The 27138-nt window shown below is 43.6% G+C and overlaps 1 long non-coding RNA gene across 1 annotated transcript; it reads right to left on the reverse strand.

Annotated features, from left to right (window-relative positions):
* Positions 1-9632: 9632 nt before the first annotated feature.
* Positions 9633-24386, reverse strand: LOC126533835 (uncharacterized). Its single transcript, XR_011895818.1, has 5 exons — positions 24217-24386; positions 23766-23856; positions 19797-19889; positions 15492-15596; positions 9633-9754 (listed from the first exon to the last, which is right to left on the reverse strand). It is a non-coding gene; the product is annotated as an uncharacterized lncRNA (long non-coding RNA).
* Positions 24387-27138: the final 2752 nt, after the last annotated feature.

The raw sequence follows: 27138 nt of genomic DNA on the forward strand, positions 1-27138 counted from the left end.
TAGAGTGTGCGGCAATTGTAAGACGGCAGCAATTTGGATTTGTGTAAGCTAAATTGATACAGCTGCACAAGACACAACCAATGATCTACAAGACAAGGTGGCCGCCCATGAAATGTTTGCCGCGTAGTAGTGTCATTACGCTCTTTTATTTCGACCATTGTAAGCTCATGTTGCCCAAATACGCCAATGGTTCGTTGTAGCAGACGCGCCGAGAGGATATAAGTATTTGGAGAAACGACTCATACTTCTCTTGCTTCATCTAGTCAGCTTGTAATGAAGAGAGATCTAGCCCCATTTTTGAATGTGGGATGTTTTGCACCCCAAAAATGCAAGGTGGCGTTTAAGAGGGCCCTCAGGCAGCCATTTATTTCTATGCGTAGGTCGCCGTCCAACTAACATCATTCTTCTCCCTCTCTTATACCTAAAAAAGTGAAATACGGCGCACACGAGCAATGGCGGCCTGCAACAATAGGTACGTCTGCCTAGGTGCAATAAAATCAAATCAACTACAGTCATATAAATGTCGCAGAGAATGATTAGTTAGTGTAATATCCGCGTAAAGATATGAGGTGATCCAGCTTGCGAATCGCGTAAGAAAGGATGCCTTCGTGTGCAGAACTACAGCTTAAAATTATAAGAAAGCAGCTATAACAAAATGGGTGCGTGTTTGGAAAGATGACAGCGTATCTTGACACCATGAGCGCTACTTTTGTATGAACCACTCTATGTGCAATGCCCGAATATATGCTGACCACTACTTATCCAGAATTTCTGTATGCGTCTACGGCATAAATTTGGCCATTAAAAAGGCGATAATCAAATACCTACTTTCGTGGAATATTATATGCGCCTTTTCTGAGGTAAAACAGTAAGCATCGCAGGTAATGTTGGCATTGCTGGTTCGGAATACTCATTTTATTGAATAGGCCTTTTTTAGTTCAAATAACAGTCATTTCTACTTTTTTTTTACATATGCGCAAATTTTTATTCCCCACATATGCAATCAGGCACCCAGATTGTTAAATGGCACACTTGTATTAGTTGGAATGTACCGTTGTTTAAAACACGTGCTGAGAAAGTAACAAAAAAAAACACTAATACTTGGAGTTTGCCTGACGCCTCCTTAAACGTGCAGGAACGACACTGCCTGTGAACAGAAATTGGTTGCCGGGTGGTAGGAGGTGAGGTATATGGCATAAATAATTCCTTTTTATAAGATCTGACCGGCAATTATTTTATGTCACCTTCATATTACATTTGCCGTTCACCGACGTGTACATTTGGGTAATCATACCAGACTTATATTTTTATTCAATAAGAAAAGCCTGCCTTCTGTATGGATAGCTTATACTGACGCTGTCGTTCCACCTTGATTGGTCGTCACATTCAAACGTCCAAAATTAAGAGAATTGTTAGGATTCGAGCTTCTCGCGCATCTCACTTGTCTGGAATACATAAGAAGTACCATGCCAAAAGGCGAATGTTCAGTTATTCTAAACACACTTAAATGCAAGCGAGTTTACTGCTATGGAAACAACAAGCATATAGTCTCTGAATTCTGTGTTTGCGTTCGCACTACTATTCAAGTTTATGAGGATGTTTGTGGAAAGTACTCTGTGCGCAGTGAGCTAGCTTGATGCATGCGTCCTTTTTCGCTGCGCTAACGGTGCTCGAGTGCGACGCTTAGCTCGAGGCGACAACGCGCCGATTGGAGCTCCTTTCGCTTCTGCAACGCACATTTGGATCGGTCCAGCTCAAAGAGGCAGCAGAGAACGGTGGCGTGTTTCGGTTATCGCCTATTAAAATGGTACGGTACGCCTTCAACGGCAACGCGCCGCGCTAGATAAAGATGCTTACTGCGGTAGTTTTGGCGGTGATAGGCGATAAGGCGAGCCCGTCGGCGGCTGTGTTCTTTGCTGACGTCGTCATCACACCTCTGTTCATTTGCGCTGTGTATTCGTGTGCAGTCACCGCGTGACAGCTGCGACTTATCGGTTCCAATCCCAATCCCACTTATCCCAAATCCAAAAGAGGCGAAATATATTTTGCGATGCGGCACATCATTACCGCAACCTAAACCGAGGCGCGCTTAACCGCTACAGCACAAGATGTTATCAAAATAACCGCACGGTATACTATGAGCCACTACGGATTAAAAAAAAAACAATTCTTATGTCCTACGTGCCAAACCAACGATGTGATAACGAGGCACATCGTATAGTTGGGGCCTTCGTATTAATTTTAACATCCTGGAACGTGCATACAACGTACAATGCACGAGCGTTTTTGCATTCCGCTACTTTGGAATGCGGCCGCTGCAGGGATCGAATCCAGGAGCTCGAGTCTCAAATTGCCACGGCAGCCGCCATAGTTACGATATGCGTAAGCGTGAAGTGCAACACTGCCTTCCGGTACGAGTGTGGTACAAGCGTAGCACAGCTGCACACCTACTGCACAATTATTTGTCGCGGTTCTCCTAAGCTCGTAGTACCTGCCTAAATACCTTGAAAGGCAGCGGGCCTATCACGTATCGGAACGCGATAACAAGCGCTCAGATGGCCCACGTGAGCCCCTATGAAAGATGGCGTGGCCACTGTACAAAATTTTCACTGCGCAGAGAAGCTGATCCGTATGTTCAAATTGTGTTCTCTCATACAAATTAGGGAAAAATTATTATAGAGGAAGAAATGAAGCGATGCAATTTTACGCACGTGGGGCGCCGCTGCTTCTTCGCCTACCATTGTTTCAAACGAAGTGGCGGCGGCAGCGAGCGTTAGTATCGCGCGCTTTCGCTCCGGGGAATGCGCTTTGTCTGAAGAAAGTGAACGGTGTGCTTAACATCTCACGCTTCTCAATGTCAAAATAGAAGACAAGGTTACGTGCTCAAGAAAACGAGATTACCTACCTGTGTGCAGAAGTTGGGCTGCGACTGTTTCGTGATGCCTTCTCTCCAACAGGCATAATAACCTCTGCCGCGCAACTCATCAAAACAGCCAGGCTCGCACATAAGTGGAAGACTAGTAGTTGGGTCAGCCAATGATTTCAACGGATAAATGTCCCACTTATCGTCGTCAAAGTATTTCACTAAAATGTGCGTCATGTTGTCCGAAAAGAAAAAAAAATCATCAGAAAGCGCGAGGCGCGAACCACCGCACAATTGTAACCAAGTAACTGAGTCTGAAAGCTGTTCACAGCTTCACTATCGTATTCAGTTTTTAAGATATTTCAAACGCAAGATAACCGCACTGAAAAATCGCTAATTAATTTGTAATAATTTTTCATCTACTAACCTTTATAAATTTTTAAGAAGAACCTAATTTGTAGCGTTAACAATAAATAATACGACTAAGAAATGGGACTACGAAACTAGCGGTAACCTTGTGTACTTTTGCAAAAACGTGCGCAAAACGAAGCTACAACGGTTATAACCGCGTGTGCACACGCACACATCCGAACGCTACCTTGACGTTTGTAGCGCTACCTAGAAATAAAAATTATTACTAATTTTGTTATTTTTAAAAAAGTAATAGAACTAAAATAGTTCATAGCGCCTCTCCAGATGGCAAGGTGACAAGTAAAGTATGATAAGAGTCCCTTACCTGTATTTCTTTCATTTCCCTTTGGGCTTCTTCTACTTAACTGAACATACGAGACTTGCAGGCTTGGGAGACGAGAGCATGGCAGTTCGGCGAGGCTCAAATAAATCACATGCTTCTTGCAAGGCGAGAGTCAGGAGCAGCCACAGATACAGCGATTAGCTGTGACACTGTTGCGGCTGTTGCTGAATCCGTAGCTCCTTGAAGACAATGGTTATAGCGGCTGCGCTCTGCGATTTCAAAGTGCGTTCGTTGTTTGATCTCTAGTACCATGGCCCTTGGATAAAAAAAAACTATGTTTGCTTTCCGGACAGAGGATGCGTCGCAGGAAATTCGAAGACCTCTGACGTGTAAGTATGACCTCTCACGCACTTGCATCCTACGATTCCCACAGCGCGTCCGATGCTCGAAGGTAGCGTCGTCGCGTGTCGGTGCCTGTCTTATCGCCGGCCGCGCTGCCGCCGTGTCTACTTTTAGGGCACTCCACATGCGCGTAGTCACCGTGTTTGCAAGTGAATTTGGCATTCTTCTACTCCCTGAAACGTGCTCATTTTGGATCGTACCAATGGCTAGGTCATCTTGTGTATGTTAAAACGACGATGGCATTTGTACGCCGGCGAAGAAATGTTAAATTGTTATGAACTTGGGCGGTGATGAAGCTAGTACAACGTTGCAGTTTTTACGTAGCGAAAACGGCTACGAAAGTGGTGCGGTCCCGGACATAGGCGCTTCAAAGTGCCAGCTGTAGCGATAGCACGAGGAAGTGGCGCACGGCGCACGCGCCAAGCATTTCATAGCTTACTGGCTTTCGAATGAGAGGAGTATGCGCGCGCTCGTGGCCTATTGGTTAGAGTACCGGGCTCGACGGCCGACGTTCGATTCCACCCCATCGGTCACACATTATTTTCATTTAATGAAAGCGAGGGAAAAGAAGAACCTACCTGCCGGAAAGAGTTAAGTATGACGCTAGAACACTTCGCATTAAATTTTTGGAATGCCTTCATATGCGAGTCCTAATTATTGTATACTAGACTCAGCTCCTGCACAACAAAAAAAAAACAACGAAAATCAACACAAATCAATCAATTAATTTAGTCATTGAGAACACTCAATGGTAATATTTTTGTGCAAGTGTTGAGCGAACTCAATTGCTTTTCAAAATTTGTTGAAGTCCATTGTTTCCACAATTGCCCAACAATATCTCAATGGCTAATCAACAGTCATTGTTGTACGGGGTGCCATGCCATGCGACTTGATAATTCTTTGTTTTGACGATGGCCTCGCTTTACATGCCCATGTTGAAGTGCCAATATTGGCTAAGGAGCGGACTCTGCAAGATCGTCTTACCACCTTGCACGAAGTACCACGTTGCGCAGTCCAGCCCTAGACCAGTTGGAAGCAACACTATTTAGCTCTACCTCGCAAGAGCAGCTACGCTTGCTGGAGCTGGAGCGACGAACCTGAAGGCGTACTCTACCTCTACACTGAGGAGTCTAGAGCCCACATGTGAAGAAGCAAGACCAGCTTTCTCCACCAACTCTCTTACCTCTTAAGGCTTCTAATAAAGTATCATAGACGTATTTCTACAGCTTTGAAAATAGGGTACCCTTTTCAAAGCTAGAATCCACCATTTCGAGCGCAGTCATATCTCGCTCTATGTGCTGCAACTCGGCTGTGTTAGCTTTGCATCGCAGTAAATTCCCTAATTTACACTGCGGTCAAAATACAATGACTCACCTTATTGCGGGAAAAACACGGGGAAGGGGGGAGATGGAAATTCAAGACGATGAGCAAAACCACAACAAGGTGAAAGCCGGAGGTAACGTTTCAACAAGTGGACTTGTTTAGGCAAGTGGCCTTCAAGAAGACAAGTCCACTTGTCGAAACGCTGGCTCCTGCTTTCACCTGGCTCTCGTTTTCCTCATGACCTTAGTGCGGTCTTAGTGCAATTGTTAGGAGACTATTGAACACTTGCTCTATTATTGTTCTCTCTACGACGAACCACGCCAGATTCTGCGGAGCGTGCCTCAATTTTACGTCGCACGTGAGTTCCTAAAAATATGGCATCAACTTATTTTTTTGTCCAGAAAGCGCCGCCACCCGTTTTACCTTACTATATTCGAAGTAGACGAGCGTAATCCGAAATTTGATCTTACTACATTCGTCCCTATATTTTCTTACTTACCCAGACTTCCCCCTCTCTCGATTTGGCAATTTGAGACGTCGTACAGTTAGGGAGGTGAGGCGTACTAGGGATAGAATACTGTGTTTTTTTTTATATCGAAGTGCTGAATCCGGGTCTTCATATTGGCCAATCTTAATACATGCAGTGCAATCTTAAACCACCAAAATGTGGCCAGGAGCCAGTAGGGCTGTACTGTTTCAGCTGCCACCACATCAGGAATCTCCAATGAGCTTCACAAGCATGTCCTCACCAGATCAGGAATGGCGTTTTCGGTGCAATGCTTATCCACTACCTCCATATAGAACTTGGCAATACAACTCTGGCCATTAGGGTATGGGGATGGCAGACCACTTGAAAGAGGCCATAGTCACATGAGTAGCGCAGCAAACCATGCTAGGAATCTCTGGATCATCAGAGGAAACCACTAGAAGGTGAACCTGGCAACAGTAAACGCGCGAACATGCGCAAGAGGATCGCGTGCTTGGAAAATTGTTTTGAAGCCAATGCAACTTGCTTGCCTGCAGTGAATTGCATAGTTATCTCCTACGGCTAAAATAATAAATAAAATAACGCACGTTGGTAAACTAGTTGGTCATAACTTCGCACGCAAACAGCGTAAAATTGGAGTAAATTGAAATACACAAGACGGAGTGCTCTCTTATATCTTTCGGCGGTCCTCTAGTGTAGAGATGATCTGCACCATCACCTACCGAACGTGCATTGCGTTGTGGTTGGGGGAGCTATTTAGGAATTTTCTGGCGGGCTCATTTGGTGTGGTATAGGGCAGCTCACTCTGTACAAAAACGACAAAGGGGCTGAGAAAGGGTGGGGTATATCGCACGGTAGAGCGTTAGGTAAGTTGAGGTGTTGGTTTGAAGTTGCCTTCAGGCCGTGGCTTCAGCTTTGGCCAAGGATGGATGCCGTGGCGGCAGCGTCCTTCTCGAAAAGTGGTAGTGCTAGATTGTGTTGTAGTAAGCGTGTAGTGCTTGTGAAGTGGAGTATTCGGACGTCTCTTGCAGTACCCGGTGGCAGTGATAATAATGATGCTTAGTCGAGTGTTGAAGCGTTTTCGTGCGCCTTCTTCCCTGTGAGCGTGTTTGCTAGCGCTGTTAATTCGCAGTGTCACTGCGGAAGATGTCACTGCCTAGTTCCATTGGATCTATGAAAGCAGTCACAAATAGTTTTCCAACCGTATGGCAATGAAATATCTGTTATCTATTGAAGAAGACTACATTTTCAGAGCATCGGCTAGCAGACAGGAAACTCTTTAGATACTCAGAAACACGACGCCCCACCAGTACCGGCCACGGCATCTAAACCTTCAGACGCGGCGAACCTCTCGTGCAGGAAAGTACATGCGTATCAAAAAGCAATTTATAGTCCGGTGACGCATGCAGCCAACTTAGTACGATAACGTTTCAAAAACCTAACTAAAGTTATGCTCTTTAAATGGAATAGGGAGCGAAATAAATTTTTTGTTCGTTCAGAGAGTGCCATTTGAGATACACGTTTTGTTGCAGTGGGGTTTATTAAGAATTGTTTTTATTCTTTGGCTAATTAGAGAATAGACCCGGCAACCCGCACGTCAGCAAGGGTTGCACAGATGGCCATAGGCATATGCCAACTCGTAATTTATTTTTGCTGTCCTGAGTTGAGTTAATAGGAGAGATGGTGCAGTATATATCTACGAAACCAAAGTCTGCGGGACAACCACAGAACAGCCACTTCAGCGATGAAACTGTGTTGTGATTTGTTGACTTCGAGCTTACGGCATATTCTTGGACCCCTCTGGGGCAGTTCATTGCCGGTTGTTCTTTCAGACGAATACATGGCCGCATTAGTTGTGAAGCTGTTCTTTCTGTCGCAGAATCTTGCATTCCGCGTTCTCTATTCGTTTGTTAAAATCACGAATCGCTGACACGAATCCCTTTGCAAGCAATTGCGTACGCGATTCCCCTAGTACTAAAATTCACTTGGCACAGTGTTGTTAAGCCGTGTCTGTACAACGAGAAGCATTGTAGAACATACAAACGCTCCAATAAAAGGGTTGAAATAATGTAGAGAAACAGACTATGCAATGTGTTCGGAATTATAATTACTAATCGCAGGAAATCACATAATCTTAGGTGTTGGATTAAGTCAAAAATCTCATGGCACAGGGGTGCGTCGCTACCTCCTAATCCTTCTTTCGCTACCTTTAGAGGTAATTCATTGTTCAACGATATGGGCCGATACCACAACTGAGTATTATTGTCAAAGACGGTTTCGCTGTTATACGAAGGCCGATAAGTACCGATGAACTTGAGCGCCGAAACACGTTAATTGCATTATTTGTGTCGCAAAAGATGTTCGCAATATTATTGCGAATTACCAATTATTTGCGAAAAGTACTCACCTAAAGAATTAGAAAATTACTCAATGAACAAGAGACATTCACTTTTATGGGTACGATACCCAAATATACAGGTGCAACAAGTGGGCCACTTTACTCGTGTAATGTCTATGCATGTTTCTTTTTAAATTTTCGGTGGAGTGCAAGCCTTACATGGTAGTGGCGTATGGCTACTCACTGGTTCATGGAACAGCGCATGGAGTGTAATGCCGAATGAAACAGCCAGTAGCAGCCAGGCAAGAATACTTCCATTCTGCTGCCTTCGTCGTTTGTTGACGAGCAAGCCTCACCGGTGCCCTAAGCTTGTCGTCAACTAAGTTGTCCTCTACTGCTTAACGTTCGAGTAGCTTTGAATTTGTGCACCACAGTTGGAAACGGAAACGCACACCACGTGTTTGAGATCCACGGACGCACTATTGTCAGCAATGGCGTCTTAACGCTGAAGAACGTTGATGTAGCACGATGGATCTACGGAGGCGAACACGATCCAGCGGATTTATGGAGTTGATATGACCAACACTAGAGGAAACGCTTCCTTTAGCACCCATGCATTAAAGTAAGTAAATACATGGGCACCGTTATGACCATCAATATGTAACAATGTTAGTACACAAAATTCTTGTACGGTGATGCGAAGCAATGCGGTAGTTGCATTTACCAAGGAGTCCTACCATGGAGTTTGTGGAGTCTAGTAAGGGTAAAATTAATTTCTCAACACAAGTCAACAGCAAGCGCAGAAGCTGAGCAGCGATTCATAGAAAGGGAGCGATCGGTAGGGATATCTAGCGCAATTACAAGCATCGTTGGGTATGATGGCGCCATCTAGCTAATGCGCCTGCAAGCGCACCCTCTTGTAAACGTTATAAATACTCATCGGATATTTCTAAAGAATACATAGAATGAACTATTATTAATGCTGTGGATAAGCACGTGGAACGTGCGAACGCATATTTTTGCTGTAGGTTTTCTGTATTTTCAGGTTTCCTTAAAATAATTTTGGCCAATATGGAGATAAGTACGGTTGCCACCATGAGAGGGATGGATATAGCGGCGACTTTGTGGTTGGCACGATATGGCCCAGCTTTTCCTGACGAGTCAGTACACCATCTCTGGGTGGGATTCAGTGACAATCGCCGGCAAGTCTGTTACTGGTACCTTCTAGTAGTAAGTGGCTGGGGCAAATTAACCCGCATGTGAGATGTAAACAGGGAACCAGTGCAATCTCGGAGCACACGCACGCTGGCACCCTGCTTTGTGTTCACACATGTTGTTTTTGAATTTCTTGCGATGCAAAGTGACGTTGCCGGCGTTTTGCACTGGCGAGCCTTGCACAAGTCAATGTGTATATCAAAAGAAGAAAAGAAAGTACAACAATAAAAGACACGAAAAAAGCGTCCTGCTCAGCAGCAAATTATCTGTTTTCCCATTTTCTTGGTTTTGGCACAACGAATCAAGCATCTCAATTATTTCGAGATATTTATTTCATGTACATCTGCGTACACAGTTCTTTTCATTTTGCATAGAAGCTGTCGAGCGATTAGGTCCTCAATGTTCCTTGAGCTCACCACAACCCCGTAGGTACTGCAAAGAATTTGAAAGGAGTATAAGCAATGGTAAAACTATGGAAATGATTAGTCCGACGAATGAAAACATATTATAGTGCATGCATTTCTTGCTCAGAAACAATAACGTAATAATAAAATTATGGGCATGCTATGAGCGTCTTGGAACCTATGTGAAGCAAAGCGATCTTGACGCGGCTAATCAAAGGCTTTAAATTCGCCCATTTCATTGTTGCGGCTTCGGCACAAAGTATACTGCAGCCCGCGCACGTGCTCTCCACGAAGCCGTGCTACGCGCCGTGACACGCCTGGTGATCGTAGGAAAGAGCTAGTTGCCGTTGGCACGGTAGAAGTATACGGGCTATTGCGACCCAATGATTAAAGCATTGGGCTGCTGTGCAGAGTGATGAAGGTGTCGATTTCCCATTGGGCCGATATATAATTATCTTTTTTAGTTTGAACGCTTGTGCAAGACAGTAGCAGCAGACAGCAACCATGATCAGAAACGTCCTGCAGTAGTGACAAACAAAGCTTCGCTTTTAAGGCTCCTAGGAGTCTGATCACCATGGTGTATCATTTTATTTTTTTTTTATTTTTACATACTGCAGCCCCTTTATGGGGCTATTGCAGGAGTGGGTTAGACAAAAAGAAGTCATACAAAAAAACAAGTAAACAATAACTTATTAAAAGTTCACAAGAAACAAGGCAGATGACACAAATGAAACTCTAAATAACAGCAACACTGGGAGTCAGTACAAAAACGAGAATGAGTCAACACACTGTAATCGAGGGGCATGAATGGTAGCGGCGACCGTTCATCGCGAATATTGAATTTAATTGGCAATATGAGGTGTGAAATGTTTGCACAAGTTGCCTGTGCGCGCCTGCTTGAATTAAATGTATTCAGAATATGTTTTACGCCCTAAACGTTTCCACGCCACAAACCGTTGTACAAATAAAAAATCGAAACTAAGCACATTCCGAGGAGTCCAATCTGTCGAATGAAGACTTAGAAATTTGAAATATTCAAACTCTTTTTGCTTATATATATATTGCCGGACGTGCCAAAACTGTTTAGCAGAGAAAAAATCTGTTAAATTAACATGGCACGTTCACTCGGACGGCGAAGCAGTGACAGCGATAGCATGCTTTACGCTGCGCACTTGAGCTCTCGGACGGTGTTTCATCCATGGTTTTACCCATATGCGGGCAGTGCTGGGCACTATCGACGATACATGTATGTTAGATATTATCTTCGATGCTTTCTGGGTATCTTGTATCTGTATCATAATACATATGGCAAGACGTGTATCAGTTTTTGTATTTCCGACGCACGAAAGAATGTATCATGTATCTGAAGATACAAGATGCTGTCACAGCATCACCGGGCTAAACTGTAAACGTTGACTGAAATCCGCTTCTCTAGCTGATACTGCTGCCACTAAGCCACTAAAGGCAGTGGTATACTTTTATCTGTCTACCAGAGCCCTCGAGCGAGGGCAGGCGGAGAGGTTGGCGCCTCCCTATTGGTGGAGCTGATTCACGAGGTGGCGCTCGCGACGTTAAGTCAAGTACAAGCGCGCGAACGTCTGCGCGCAGTCGAGCTTTTGTGTGCTTGATTTTTTTGTTTTAGTTGGGTCGGTGCCACGACACTTGTTCGTAGCCACCGTACTGTGCTGCGTACGTCTGTGAGCGCGGCGTCCTTCGCGCAAATTTTGATGCCGCTATAGTGCCGTTATCGAAGCTTCTCTTACGTGGTATTTGTTGCGAAGTTGAAAGAATGCATGAATTTGGTTGCCTTGCGTCTATTGGCTTTCACACAGGAGCGACTCGAAGGATTCGTTGCATGCATGGTTGTCTAATGAAATATAGTTCGAGCAATGGAGACATATTTACTCGAAATATTACACTTTGAGCAAGAAGGACAAATATTTTCAGATATACCGAACATTTATTTCAAATAAAAAAAAGATTGGTGGAACATGACAAATTTCCAAGAAAACATTTTTGTTCATGCGCGTTTGCTTCTGCATTATACAGATATATCACAAGAAGTTTACCATCGTAGTGTCTTAAGATACAAAAGAAAACTATCGTATAGGATACAATAATTGCGGTAGTATCTCCCATATGTATATCTAAAATACGTGTTGCCGGAGTATCTTCTATCACATAATGATACAGCTGCAAAGTGTCTATGCCGACCCCTATGTGCAAAGGAGACATGTTAGATTGACGCAGCGTGTCACAACACGCCTGCTGGATTGAAGCAACAGTGCCCCGGAAACTAGGCGCCTCTGAATGTTGGCTTCACGAGTGCGGCTGGAGGTGGCTGCAGGTGTCACCCCTTGGCACAGCCCGAAATGAGAACGACGAGAAACGGTCCGTAAAAGTCATAATCATCATCAATAGCTTATTTTTATGTCCACTGCAGGACGAAATCCTCTTCCAGACATCTCCAATGACCAATGTCTCGCACTCGGCAATTCCAATCTCCGCCTTCGACATTCTTAATTTCACCACTGGACCTAATTTTCCGCTGTTCTCTACTGTGCTTCCCGTCTGTTGGCGCCCATTTGGAAATCGAATGGTCCACCGATTATTTGGCCTATGCAATGCGTGGTAGGAATAGCTACATTTCATTTCTGTCAATGTCAATAGAGTATGCACTATCCCCATTTGGTCTCCGATCCGAATTGCTCTCTTCATTAGTAAGCGCCTAGTGAAATACATAACGTTAGCTTGACATTTACTCATGAGACCAGAGCATATACACATGAGCTCAGCGGGAACGCTGGCCTGCTTATATTGCGCGTGCGCCTATTCCGGCAGCAGAAAGAGAAACCCTGCGCTGGCTCTGCCCACGAGGCGTTTGAGCGCCTATTTAACGCTGCATCCACTTGGCAGTGTCGTTTTTACAGTGAGACGCCATAGGTATTTCAGAAGACATTGTATTCTTCCACGTGCCATGCGCGCATGCACCGAAGGCGTGATTGCACTACAATGCTGGCGGTGGCAAGAAAGATGTGAATGCGTCTCCAATGTCTGGAGTTTTGCTATTGTCTTCAACCGAGTAACAACGTCACTCTTATTCAGGTATTTTACTGTGCGAATTTCTCTTTGACTTAAGAGTTGACGTGTCAAAATTGGTGTTACCATTCAAAGCATGTGATGTCGCGCCTGGAATGGCACTATACTAGCTATACTGTGCTGTATGTGCGCAGGACTGACGCCGTTGCAAAATGTATCACTTTGAGATCGTGAGCCATGGATAATACTGCATTGAAATTTTAGCATCAAATATTTCTGATAAAAGGTATACGCTGCGAATGAAATATTTTATGAACGTTCTTGCCGGTGGCAATGCCTAAACATTTGGACTAAGAATTCAGTCGAGACCTTAAAACCGGGTCACAGCCTCTCCGGCATTTCAATATTGCAGCATCTATCCTAGCATATGGGAGCATCCATACGGACCACCACGGCGACGACGATGCAGATGATGATGGCGAAAATTTGCATGGAGTTTCTATACAATTGCTATCAGAGTGATGTTGCGGGAATGCAGACGGGTATGCTGTCGGGAATGTGAGATGTTTCAAGGCCAGCCTAATGTGCCTGCGTTTGTACAATTGCAAATTGAACTAAGAATCGACCACTAAATCTGTTTAGGTAATCTCTTGTTTATTTATTAAACATAATAAACATATAATAAGTCAACTTGAGTGCACAGTAATGCTGGAATAGGAAGTTATTATACTTCCCTCCAAAATTTCATACGGTTGGTTAACCTTATATTATATTATATTAAGCAGAAAAATGAGTAGCCTAGAGATATTCTCATTGAACAGCTGCAAAGAAGAGCAGTACAATTTGTTCCAGTAAGTCACTGCCCTTGGTGAAGATTTTCATTTCTTGTATACTGCCTTTGGTACACTTTCAATTTTGAATGCAACTACGGCGAAGATGACCTTTGGCTAGGTTTTAATGGTGGCGACCTTTGTAATCCTTCATAAATATATTTTTTTTTTCAAATAGAAGGAAGCTATATGTCAAGTCTCAATGCCTACGTATATAAGAGATAAGATAAATGCCAGGCATAGACGAAAAAATTATGATAAAATACTTCAAATAATATTTGGTTTATCTGTGCCCCAGAACTTTACTGCACTGTGAAAAAGAAGCAATACACGTCTCAATAAATTGGTATTGCAGAACATGAGTATTCACGAAAATAAAGGGTCGTATTGTTGTGAAAATCAGGCACCAAAATTGTGCAGAATGTCTTAATTTTCTTCCTGATAAAATAATGAACAGTTAACTTAGACGCATGTAAATGATTTTGAATAATATATCAGGGATCGATGTCGGGCTAGTTGGTGTAGTACTTGGAAGAGCAAAAAGCGTGTAAGATGAGGACAAGAAAAAAAACGCAACATATGCGCTGACTACAAACGTTGTGTTTATTGCAACAAGGCAATAATGGCGCTTTTGCAATAAAGACAACGTTGTTAGGGCATGTGTTGTCGTTCTTTCCTTTTCATCATCTTACTGGCTGTTTCCCCTTTTAAATTTGAATATTTTTGGAATTATTGAAGAAAATAATCATTATTGCGGCACGTCCCACCACACTTAAGGACAGAATAAGGTGACTTCACTGTTCCTATAGGCGAAATCATCATCACCATCATCATCAGCCTGGTTACGCCCACTGCAGGGCAAAGGCCTCTCCCATACTTCTCCAACAACCCCGGTCATGTACTAATTGTGGCCATGTCGTCCCTGCAAACTTCTTAATCTCATCCGCCCACCTAACTTTCTGCCGCCCCCTGCTACGCTTCCCTCCCCTTGGAATCTAGTCCGTAACCCTCAATGACCATCGGTTATCGTCCCTCCTCATTACATGTCCTGCCCATGCCCATTTATTTTTCTTGATTTCAACTAAGAAGTCATTAACTCGCGTTTGTTCCCTCACCCAATCTGCATAGGCGAAATGGGCCTACATAAATAATTTGCCGCCATGTGAGCAAATACGAAGAATATACTGACTTCAATTCACAATAAATTTCCTAGTGCAGTGCTCCTTCCTTCACTTATATTAAGTCCGTCCTTATAATGCGCGCTCTTCCTAATTCTTCGTAAACTCCCTCGCAGTTTGTTGAGTAGGCTATTGGCTTTGCGTGTTCATGCTGCTGCCGTTGTGTTGCCTAATAGCAGGCTGGCACAAAGCGACTGTCATATTTACTACATTGTTCCAGGCTATTGGCCTCGTCTTCTACGCATTTCTCAGCGCTAAACAAGCAGTATCTCTATATATCCCCTGCAAGAAACATAGGTTCTCGAGAGCATAATTTCTTTGTGAAACAAGCAATTCTAATCTCTCAAGGCCTACGTTACTAAGCAATATGCTACAATGGTATGTATGCCTCTACCGTGCCAACACCAACTTTTTCATTGAGATGATCACCGCATCTTCATGATGATTGCCATATGACGGCCCGTGTGCACATCAGAAGATTGGCGAATCAAATGATAGTACATTTGAAATGCTTAGAAAAAAAAACAAGAAATACAATACAATACAACAGTTGTCATATTGAACCTGCGCACGAGTTTCTATTACGCCAAGGACGTGTACTGAAAAGGGACAAATTTGTCGTAATTCCTTAACCACTTCAGGAAAGCTTCGAGCCACGTAGATTCAAAAAAGAGAGTAGCATCTGCCGAATTTAGTTTACATAAATGATTACACTTACCACAACTGCACTCGCATACGTCACGCCTATTATTACATAGGTGAATCTGGTCGTTGGGGCAATGATGAAGTCGTCGTACAACCTCGCAGTGATTTACATTTTCAACTGAATGAGAAAATAGGAAAGACGTATTATTACAACCCCGTCTTTGTTTGGTAAACTGTTCTTGTCTGCGCCACTGACCGGTAACCTGTTGGCCAAGGTGCATCTTTTAATATTGCATGCTGCTCCAGTATAAGCAATTTAGACTTTTCGATAAGCTGTCTTACACCAGTATTTGTGATTCCATTTCCTCCAGCCACGAAATATCAGGAACTTTCGATAAATTTGTCACACACAAATGATCAATTTGAAGGCGGTGCTAAAGGATTTTACTTAAAAAGAAAAGATGTTGTTACCGTGATATGTCTGGCATTTTCTAAAGAGTCCACGTAATGAGAGAGTAATAATACCTCCGTTTACTGTATGATGTAGAGCTATAGTGATATTGCGTTTTTTATAACAGAAATTTAAGCACCGGAAAAAAAAGGAAGTGTACAAATAATTAGTTCGGAAAGTTTCCCGAACCTATTTGGTGGATTTACGGCAAGGTGAAAGTACTGGGAAACGTGGCGGACATTCAGTGAACGTGTCCTTTGGATCCATACACACCAAGTTTGAGTGTAACTAAATGTAAACTTACTTTGCGTACTCTGAGTGTTGGATTTGCCCGCCGCGGGTGAAAAGGGGTCACGTTCATATATATATATATATATATATATATATATATATATATATATATATATATATATATATATATATATATATATATATATATGTCTGTGTGTGTGCGTCTAACCAAAGAACAGCGTTCGCTCAACCGAAACAAGTAATGACGAAAGCAATTTCATAAGTCGAACAACCATGACAAAAAACTATTTTACAAATCGTGGCAGGTCGGCGAGTTTTCGTCAGGGGGACTAAACAACCGAACACATTTTCTTTAAGCTTCGGGTTGGGAAAGGGCATACACGTGGAAAGAACGCGTAGGCAGTGCAGGGTATTAGTAGCAGGGCTATACTCACTACCGAGTGATTAGTGTCATTGTGTTGATGAGTTTTCTGTGAGTTTAATAAACTGTCAGCACTCTCCGAAATGAAGGAAAATAAGTTTGCTCGTGGCCAGGTTGGTCTTCACAAAAACCACATTAGATCCGAAGCTAAGGCTGTCTCGAACAATTTCCCTAAATACAATAACGGAGTTGCTCACACTATTGCAGAGTGCTTTATTGTTGAAGACTCTACCGCACAGCTCATCGCTATATCAAAATGCTTCAATTCTGACGCGACTACTAGCGTTGGGAATTTGAGCTGCTTAGAATATAAATAACTTTGCTAGAAGGTTGAGACTTCAACAATTGTTTGTGAGTCCCCTTGATAAAACAAACGCTCTGTGCTGCCTAGCAGTAAGCAATGGGCTACGTCGATAGCCTAATTCACCACATCTCCCCTAATCCTTAGTCCTTTATGAAGGATACCAACCATTTGACGTCTAGCATCAAGGACATTCAAATAATTCCTATAGGTTTACTTGCTACCATCGTTGCTAGTTTTTTGCTCACGAATCTTTGTTTTATCTTTAAAGCTGATGGAAATAGGGCAATGTGAGCAGCACTAAAAAAATGTCTGGTCAATACACCCGCTGACTGCTACACGTAACAGACACGCCCTACAGTGGTTATTGAACGTAACAATGTAGAGGTTATTTGCGCTCATTGCGCGCATGTCGAAGGAAAGTATGGGAACGACAACTGGTCCTATTTAGGTGAAAATTTTATGACAGTACTAAAGAAACACTTTTATTGCTTGTCGCAGCTAGAGGTCCCACAGCTGAAAGTGTTTCATTTATGACATATTCTTAATTTTGCCTCATTGGCAAGCTTATTTCTGAAATTTATAACATCCTTCAGCTGTGGTCGTCCTACTATTTGCTTTTTGCGACCGTTACTCGTCGCAGAGTGCAAATTTCCTGGGATTAACCGTGTTTACCAAGATTAAGTACAAAGCAATACAGAAAGTCTATTGACACCGATTAGTATTTATGCTGTTACAGTAGTCAAGCCAGGCACTTCAGGACAGCATTCGCTGCAGCTACGCGACCCGTGTATTAATACGTGTTAGAAGAAAGTTAATTTCAACGCTAAATGTGCTGAAATACTCGAAACAGATAACTGATGGTGCTTTCTCCAGACCTTGCAAGCCTAACTGCGCCAACGTAAACAAAGCTAAATCATCTAAAGCAAATATTGCAGAAATATATCTTTACATACTTTGCTACGTTGCCAAAAGCTTCAGCAGTCCTTAAGAAAAACCACGGCATTCTTCCAAAACTCGTAGCCTTAAGCGCCTTAGACCCGCCTCGTGTAGTATACAGAAAAACTAAAAAAGAAAAAAAAAACGTTGTTTTATGTATGCCAGTTATGAACGCTTGCCGTGGAGCTGCGTGTCGGACAAGCAATAAACCACGTTGACAGGTCTACCGTCACATGATTACCACACAGAAAGCAGTCAGCACTGCGTCTAACTTCTCTCTAAAAAATTATGCGCGGCTCTGCTATCGCAAACACCATATTTCAGTGGAGCTGGGCGAAGGCCTGTAAAGTAGTGCGAAACCGCACACAAGAGACACGAGCGCTGGCAACGCGTCCAAGTGGTGTCCGCCAAAGGCGTCAACTACGACGTCCACGATTCCAGTGGCCAACACCATAGTAGACGCCGTGGTTGCCTCCTCTGTGTAAAAAGCGCCGGGCGAGGAGGACACCGAGGAACCCTAGCAGCCGCTTGAGAAGTACGCCCCTCCTCCCTCACCTGACTCCGTCACCTCCTCCCTCACCTGACGCGGCACGCATCTGCGCCGCGTTCCTCGCTCGCTTGCGTACCGCTCCTTTTCTCCTGCTGGGTTCCGCCCACCCTCGCCACGTCGTTATGCTGCGTGGTGCTATTTTCATACTCTGCTTTCACTCCCTTCCAGCTCTCTCCGCCAGCGCGACGAAGCTGCGGACGCAATGTGAAACGCAGCTAGATTCTAAAAGGTTCATTGCAAAAGAAAGGGAACGTTACTTGCAACCCCCTTAAATGTCGTATTCGTTCTCGAATGAATACCCTGTACATAACAGTACGTTTGTCATACAGAGGCGCTTTTATTGTGATTTATCAGCCTCAGGTCAAATGTAACAAGTCTTCGGAATTTCCCCGATGCTACCATATTAAGAATATTCTCCTCTTTGAACTATTGAGAAGTTACAATATTAGAAAAAGGCTTTCGGGCCAACTACAAAAGGCAAATTTGTGAGTCCTACCTTATTTATATGTTTATTATTAGCACGTTGGGTAATAATGAAAATACCATTGAATCCCTACTGATTAGAATAATATTTGTATAGGTTGCTTCACATTGCACATGCCATTTACTACCCCTTTCACTGCTTGCATCGTGCTGACACGCTTCCTTTCTTGCCCGTCCCCCTTTTCGCGCTGCCTTTAGTACATCTTACTCGTTTCCGTAATGTAACATACATTATTTTTTTCACCGCGTGCACCTTATTATGAGCCACGATTATCTCGCTTACATTTCGCATAGCATGCCCTTTTGCGTTACTTGAAGAAAGCAGTGGTGACCACCTGCTCGTGGCACGTTTGTAGTTAACAGGCTTTTCACAGTCCATCTCTCAAGTGGTTTACATCTCTGTAGAAGTGAAAAGACTCCTCATTCAATAGGAAGGCTGAACGCCTATCGAGATGTGTTCATCCGCGCTGCGTTGTCCGCTCAGCGGCAGTTTATTTCGCAGTATACCACGTGTGGGCGTAATGGTTCTCCCATATAACATATCGCTATAAGATACCATGCACCGAGCAAAGTCTCTCATCCTGCTAAATCATTGGACAATTATAATCCGAACTACATGCCGCTGCTCATGGATATTGCCTGTTTACTCCTCCTTCCTTCGGAAGCACTGCAAGCGATTTGTGAGATTGAGTACATTTATCTATCCCAAACGATCGTTATCGAGCTCTATACAGCGCTCTCTCAAGCCATTCCGTATTGTGCTGGTTGAAACGGAGCACTCGATAGGTGTTCTACTCGTGTCCTCCCTGTTATCGAATCCATTCAAAAGCACTTGGAGCCGTTCAGAATCTCTCGTCGGAGCGTCTGTGAGATCTCGCCGCGGCATACCAGCTGCCTAACGCATGCATGCCAGCTGGCTAACCAATACCCTAGACAAGTTTTCAGGCCCCCAGCCTTATGTATCAACTACAAAACACTTACCGCAGTTGCACTGGCATTGATTGTTCTCAGGAATAAAGCACGCTCCTTGTTTACCAACAACGCAATGTGGGTGGCATTCCACTGGCAACGATACTTGAATACAGAAAGAAACTGTCAGTTCAAGGAGCATTCCGGTTGCACCAAATAATGTAAGCTAACAAAAAAGTGTTTTTTTTTTTTTGTGGACCACACGATACACTAGCCTGCGTTCTTTTGTTCAAATTTCCCGGCTAAACATTCAACGTGAGAATATCAAGAGTAGCGCTCACTGGAAAGATTAAACTGTGGTGACACAGGTGATTACGTTCCTGTTGTAATATCTTTTCTACAATGCATCTGTTCATTAGGCATGACGTTCATCCATTACGCGTAACCTGATTAGACATGATATCTGCATAAACAATTGTAAGCAACTGATGTTGCTAAAGCAATCGACTATATCTATAGTAAGAGAAATAGGGTGTGTCACGTATTACATAGTAAGGTTCATTCTTGCTTAATTTGAAGATAAAAATTATGGGAATGGAAGGTGAATTAAAAATAACGGGCAGGTAAATGGTGAGATAGGATTAACCAAGTTACAGGCGTAATTTAAGGGTATGTAATCAAGCTTCTCGGGACACTAGTTGCATCTAGGCTGCAATACAAATTAGTATTGACCATTCTATGTGGAAGAGACCCATATGAACAAAGGTAGCCAATTTTCTCGCGTTGGGCTGCTATGCACGAGGTCGTGCGATCAAATCCCGGTCTCCACGGCAGCCTTTCGATGGGGGCGAAATGCGAAAGCACTAGTGAACATTAATCTAGGTACATGCTAAAGAACTGCAGGTGGTTCAAATTATTCAAGAGTCCCCCACTACTGTGTGCCTCCTAATCAGATTGTGTTTCTGGCTCGTAAAACCTCAGAATTCAATTCAATTAAGTCAGTTTTTTTCTCGTAAACGGACAGATAATATCTGTTCACTTTGTTAATCGCTTTGCTCCCTTTGGTGCAGCTTGCGTCCATTGCTGCAATCCAATGGTTATTTTAGGGACCATCACAATAATAAAAAAACAGCAGCTTTTGCTGTTAATATTCAAAGCCCAGACGGACAGTTTCCTAAGCTCAAATTTTGGCTTACTGCAATAAACGACCACAGCATGCAATATGCACATGCATGTTTTGTTACACAGACTCACAGATAGCGTGTCGCATATTGTGCCTTGCAAATGTTATCAGAGCGTGTTATTCTAAACAGCTAGAGATATGGGACATTGTATTTTGTAAACTGTAGAAAAATACAGCTGCAAACACCTAAAGGTTATTCTCTTCCAAGCCCCGTCACTGCCATTTAGTTTGCGGTCTACTAGGCCATGCAGCAGTGTGTATCCATCGCAAACCATTGTCCTGTGAGGCATCCTCTACCTTCGGTTGCGTTCGCTGCTTCTTTGTCTTTTTATTTTCAAATGCGTTTCTTTTCGCAGCGCAGAAAAACAAGCTATCATTCATGGCCGTCCTTGAGCGGAATATAATACGGCCCTGGTATGCTACGTCGCGTCTTGTGCACACGAAATCCAACCACGCTTCTTTGTTCGGACAGAAGAGGCTGCTGCGGGATGAAAATACAAGATTTTGCGTTCTACCAGCAACAGCAGTCGCCTCTGCAGCACTGCAAACATTTAGGCACCGTGTCTCTCGTCCTCATTTTGTGTGCCTCACACGTGTGACGCGCGGAATGCAGATCCTGCCTTTCTGGAAGGAAATATTTATTGAAGAAATTTTCGAGGGCACATTCGCCAATACATAGGTAAAAAAAAATAGGCCTGCAGCTTGCGGTCTTTCTTCTATGTTGTACAAACACCCTAGCCCCCAAAATTGCGATTGTCGGTTTCATTATAGTGAATTTTTTCCCCTCATAAATACGTACACTTGTAAGTACCAGTGATTAGGTTGGTACAAAGACGTGCGTAAAATTCTGATAACGTCGTATTGCAAACCAGTGACGTCACTCGGGCGTGTGGCATTCCCAATATACTTTAGGTGGCGAGGCACGTCGTAGAGAGGAACGTCGGTTTTACTGGCGCTGATGAGAAATCTGCGCCCCATGTACTATACGAGGTTCGCGCAACCATATAGAGCTGGCCCTTAGGGCGCACGGTGACTTTCACTTGCCAAATCAAACGTTCTTGTAAAGCCACCAAATTGCTTCACATTACACATTGTGACATTAATAGTCAAAAGGCTACTTTTGCGGCCTACCCACACACTACACTGGTAGTGGTCAAAAAGCTGATTCAGGAAGAGCTATGATAAATTGGTACAAAAATCTAGTATGGTAAAGTGCATTCACATATATTTCTGCGCGCTAATTCAATAAACAATCGGCGCGGTAATGCATCGAACTTACGCAAGTGTTTTTGTTTTAATTATAGAAGCGTTCAGAGTACGGAATCTCGCGATACGACAAATAAATGCAGATGATTTTTTTAATGCAGGCTACAATTCGGATTATATTACCCCAAAAAAGCACTCGGGGCCATAACATCTTAATTTTCTACCGCTCAAGTTGTATCTGTTTTCTTTCATCAAACAAATCGGAATGTACTACCGCGCCTTCAATACTTTATCTCTCATAGGCACCTATATTAGTGTTTCTACATGCGGTTAAACAACATCTGCAGCTTGCACGTTTTAGATAGCTGTGTCATAAAGGATGATAGAACTACAGCACACAACCTTCTAAAGGATATTTCCTTGATTGATCTTGAATATGCATACACAAGGTTCTTATACAAGGCTAAATAGAGCTTGTTATAACAGGCCGCAATAATAATGGAATTGCCCATTAATTATTTTTCGTTTATGCTGAAATAGCACAAAATGACGGATTTGAAGGCGAAATTAAATCTCAAGAACAACTTATCAGGAAAGCATGACTCGCTGGCTCTTTAAAAAATACCTAGTTAAATATATGACTTAACGAAAACGCGCCGAGGACCTCGCAAGCCAATTTATCGAAAATAAATTCTGTGGATTCTGTCAATTTTCATATCCATTTGAAATTCCTCCAACAATTTCGGTACGGTTATATTTATTCTCTTCTGCTTTGTAAAATTCATAATAACAAAATATTGTAAACCTTCTTGCAAAAACTTTCAAGGCGCTTATCTCATCGTTATAGTTGACCTCAAAACGTTCTCCAAATGAACATGGTTAGAGAAATAATACGATTCCTTTGTTTCACAGTAATGTATGCAGAATTATTATAACTTCAAATGCGCTAAAATATGTCCTTGTATTGTTGATCAATGTTAGGACCATTGCCAAATAACCTGAATTAAATTATTCAAATCAATATATCATCTATCATAAGGTATTTTTAATACTGTTGATCAAAGAATAACTATCTGTGTATTTTGAACAAGATAAATGCTGTAGCTTGCGCTTTGTTGCATACATAAGGACAGTTATCCTGGCGTGTTTTTAGCGACACGTAAATTTCAATGCAGCAAATGTTACCGAACTCTTAAACACGCTTAGACTGAGAAAACGGAGATAGAAGAGCGCCAGCACACGTCGCACAAACCGGTAGTAGCAAATAATCAAATTATGTGTACTTGAATATATTCCCTGTCCTCTCTATTCATTGTGAAGGCTAAAAAAAGATCAGCTTGTCCACGGTAGACGAAAACAAAGTTATTCATGTTTAGTTTATTAAGAAAGATAACCTTTTCTCAATTGTCATACCTTCAAAGCTCCACACTTGCCAAATAAACTCCGAACTTGAATGCACATTTTACTACTCCGGCTAATCTCATAACGACAGATACTCTCTCGATATGGGATAGTCTCTCGTTATACACGTTTCTGTTTTCGATGCCTACGAATTTGCTCACAGAATAAATATACCGTAATAAAGACTTAATCTTAGCTTCTATATTATTAATATGCAGTGAAAATTAAAAAAGAAGTTGAGGTATACTTGCTTCTGCCTTTCTCGCCCTTCACATATCCGGATAATGCTGCTGGCAGAAATATAAGGAAGCACAGAGCTGTGTATTTTGCTGCTATTGTTGGCTGGAATAAAGAAATACCGTGATTTATTATTTCATAAATGAAATCAACCTTGTGCATTAACCATGATAACCTAAATGTGCAAAAGAGATAGAACGCTTAGATTGATACGCATACACAAATATATTTTTGTTAATATGGAGACATACTTAATTTTTAAATTTTTTTTTTGTACTCGCTGGTTTCCTGAATTCAAAGCTCAATGGTGTTTTAAAAGTATAAAATACTATCTGTGACAGATAGCTAGGTGCCAAAATTTTGACTCATTCGGTATATATTAATGGCGATAACATTCTCACAAGCAAGTAAATGTGTGACTGTGTAAAACTTCAAATGCAGAGACACTGTCTGATTAGGGCTTACCTGCATTTCTAGATGCCTAGGCGCAATATCCGAGCTACAGGGCAGACGTATGCCTCTTACTCATGCACGAAAGCTTGCAGCAGTAACTAGGTTAGTCCTTTTCGTGGAAATCTCTCCGCAAAGGAAGTGTAACCCTGGTGACAAGCGAATAAATCCGTCCCATCTATATGTTGACGACGTAAGCGAAACGCTGCGGCCTTCAACAATGGAAGGCTTATAACGTTGTATAGGACTGTGCCAAATAGAAGCGAGACCAGCTGGCTGACATGGACGGTATTTGTGTGTTGGGAGGCTTGACAGATTTGCACAAAGAGATTTGGAAGTTATTCTTTTCACTGGGAAATACCAAGGAAGTCACTTAGAATTGAATATATATATATATATATATATATATATATATATATATATATATATATATATATATGTATATATATATATATATATGGCTGTTGTTTCGTTCGGAAATCTTATGATTCATAGAAAACGATAGCAACATGGCCACAACACCTGCCTGTGCCATTTCTTCGGTCAAACCAACCTTCGCCCCACGTGATCCATACTTCGTTTAGGACAATGAAAGCTTACATATAAAACTGAGAGCACGCGAGGAGTCCCTGTCTTACAAAGGGACAGCTATCGATTTAAGACGATAGCTCCCTTTTCACAGCCTTTAGTAATGGACCTGTTTATACAAGGCGCTACCTTTCGGATCGCTCCAAGTTGTAACAGTTTAGGTTTTTCTGCGAATTAGAAGTTCTTCGCAACGTGATTGTCGTTTTGCAGAGTAAGCTGTTATGGATCCATTCCATTAGCCATTCCAGTTGGCGATGTCCGCCGTCACGGCCGGTGTCGGTCGCAGCTATTGCCAGAAATTAGAATAAAAGATCACCCCGTTCCCACCGGCATCGAACCCGCGTCCTCTGCGCGGTAGTCGGCCACTCTAACATTGCGCCACGTCAGCCATCCCTAGTGGCTGCTGCAACATGTCCTATACACGCGTGTTAGCGCACGAAGAGCCACGCGAAGCGAGATGCGTGTCGCGTAGCTTCGATACCGGCACACTTTGCATTGTAGTTGCATATGATTGTATCAGGTAGCGTGCAAGGTATCAGTTGTATATGTAGCGATACAAAGCCTATAGAGAAGGTTTGAGGAAGAAAAATAAAGGTTAAAGAGACGAACAACGGTACACCAAAATAAATCACTTAGGCTACGTGACTATTCGTCATCGCCCCGTTTTAAAGGGAATGCCAATAAATCGTCAACATCAAAGGCAGCAGATCAGCATCGTATCACGCCACATTTCACGCCATGTGAAGTGCACGCCGTGTAGCATCGATTGTTGCAAAGTTTGCCGTTGCAGTTGAGTCGTATTCCACCAGACGTCACGACATGTAGCGGTTGCATCGTATCGTGCCACGCGCCAAGAACTTTGACCTGTGCGCCGCGTAGTCTCGATGTCTGTGGTTCCTCTTGGTTACACGTTATGGCGCCTCCTCGCAAGGTACGTACCGCTCCTTTGGAACCGAATAGTAGAGCTGGGTGCGCAGCTCCGACCGTGTAACGTCGGACTCAGCTGACCAATGTGCAGAGAGCAGCGTAACCCGCGGGTCGCCGTCGACGCCGCGCGGTGAGTTCAGTTCGGTCTAGTGTAAACTACGGAAAGAGACTTCGCAGCGAAGACCCTGTAGTGCGTGGTGCCAAGAGCAGAGCTCCTATGGAGCCGCTACTCCTGCTGACGCGACATCGCGGAGCTCGCGATAGGAGTGCCCCTATACGCGCACGTGAGCTTACGCCGTCCTGAGATCATAACCACGTGACATAGGGAGGGCTATTAGCCATACATTGCGCTCAAGATGTGCGTGATTGATATAAAGTTTATACATAGGCATAACAAAACTGGAAACAACTTGTTTCTGCCCCTGTATCAGATGTTTGCGCACCGGTTACGCAATGTTAGCGAACGGCTGCCCGATTCTGGCGCGTAGGCTTACATATCGCATGGGTAGATATGCCTGACGAGTAGGACGGGCACGTATGACCTAGCAGAAGGGTGACGCGTAGCTAGGCGCGTGGGATCAGCTACATGTGGTCGGGCATTTTGCCTACTTAAAGGAGTACTGACAGAAAAATTTTCCATCTTGGTTTTGCGGAAGGCGAAGACGTTCGCGAGACGCTGGCCATGCGTTGCATGGGCTCCGCATTTTCCAACCAATTCGGACCGCTACCCATCAACGGCAAGCATCGCAGGCGAGTTCGCTTCTCGTGGTCTTTTTCTACATTCCCGTGTCACATGTGGCAGCGACGGCCACGCAGCGCACCATGGGCAAGCGCCGGCATGTAGTGTGGTATTCATGTGGTGTGCTCTTCCCAAGTGGGGATAGGTGTGTGTTTGTATTCTTCTGTACGCGCGGGCTTCTTGTACCCCCATTTGCCGATGCGGGGGGGGGGGGGGCGGTGGGGCAAGGCGCTCTCTCGTGCGCCGTTGGTGTTCGAGGATGTCTCGGGCTGTAAGTGGACTATGTTGGAAAGGGCTGTGGTTCCCCGCTCGGTTCGTGAGTTCTCGAGCTAGGGAGTGCGCCCTCTCATTGCCTGGGATGCCCTCGTGTCCTGGACACCATATGATTGCATGTTCGTCTTGGAGTGCGTCGCCTAAGATTCTCAGCGCGATTCGTGGCAATCTGCCTTGCATATACATTCTGCATGCTGCTTTAGAGTCGGAAATAACCAGTGCCGAGTGCCCGCCGCTGTTGCTGTGTTTGATTGCCATCGCGATTCCTGAAGCTTCAGAAGTGGTGCAGCAGGTGCAGCAGGTGCAGCAGGTGCAGCAGATGTTCACTTTAGACCACTCGTCACTGTTGAGGCGCGCACGGGACGTGGCTTCGCAGCCAGTGGGATGTTTGATACCGTTTCGCAGCTATA

This window comes from Dermacentor andersoni, chromosome 7 (genome assembly GCF_023375885.2).
Source record: "Dermacentor andersoni chromosome 7, qqDerAnde1_hic_scaffold, whole genome shotgun sequence".
NCBI lineage: Eukaryota > Metazoa > Arthropoda > Arachnida > Ixodida > Ixodidae > Dermacentor > Dermacentor andersoni.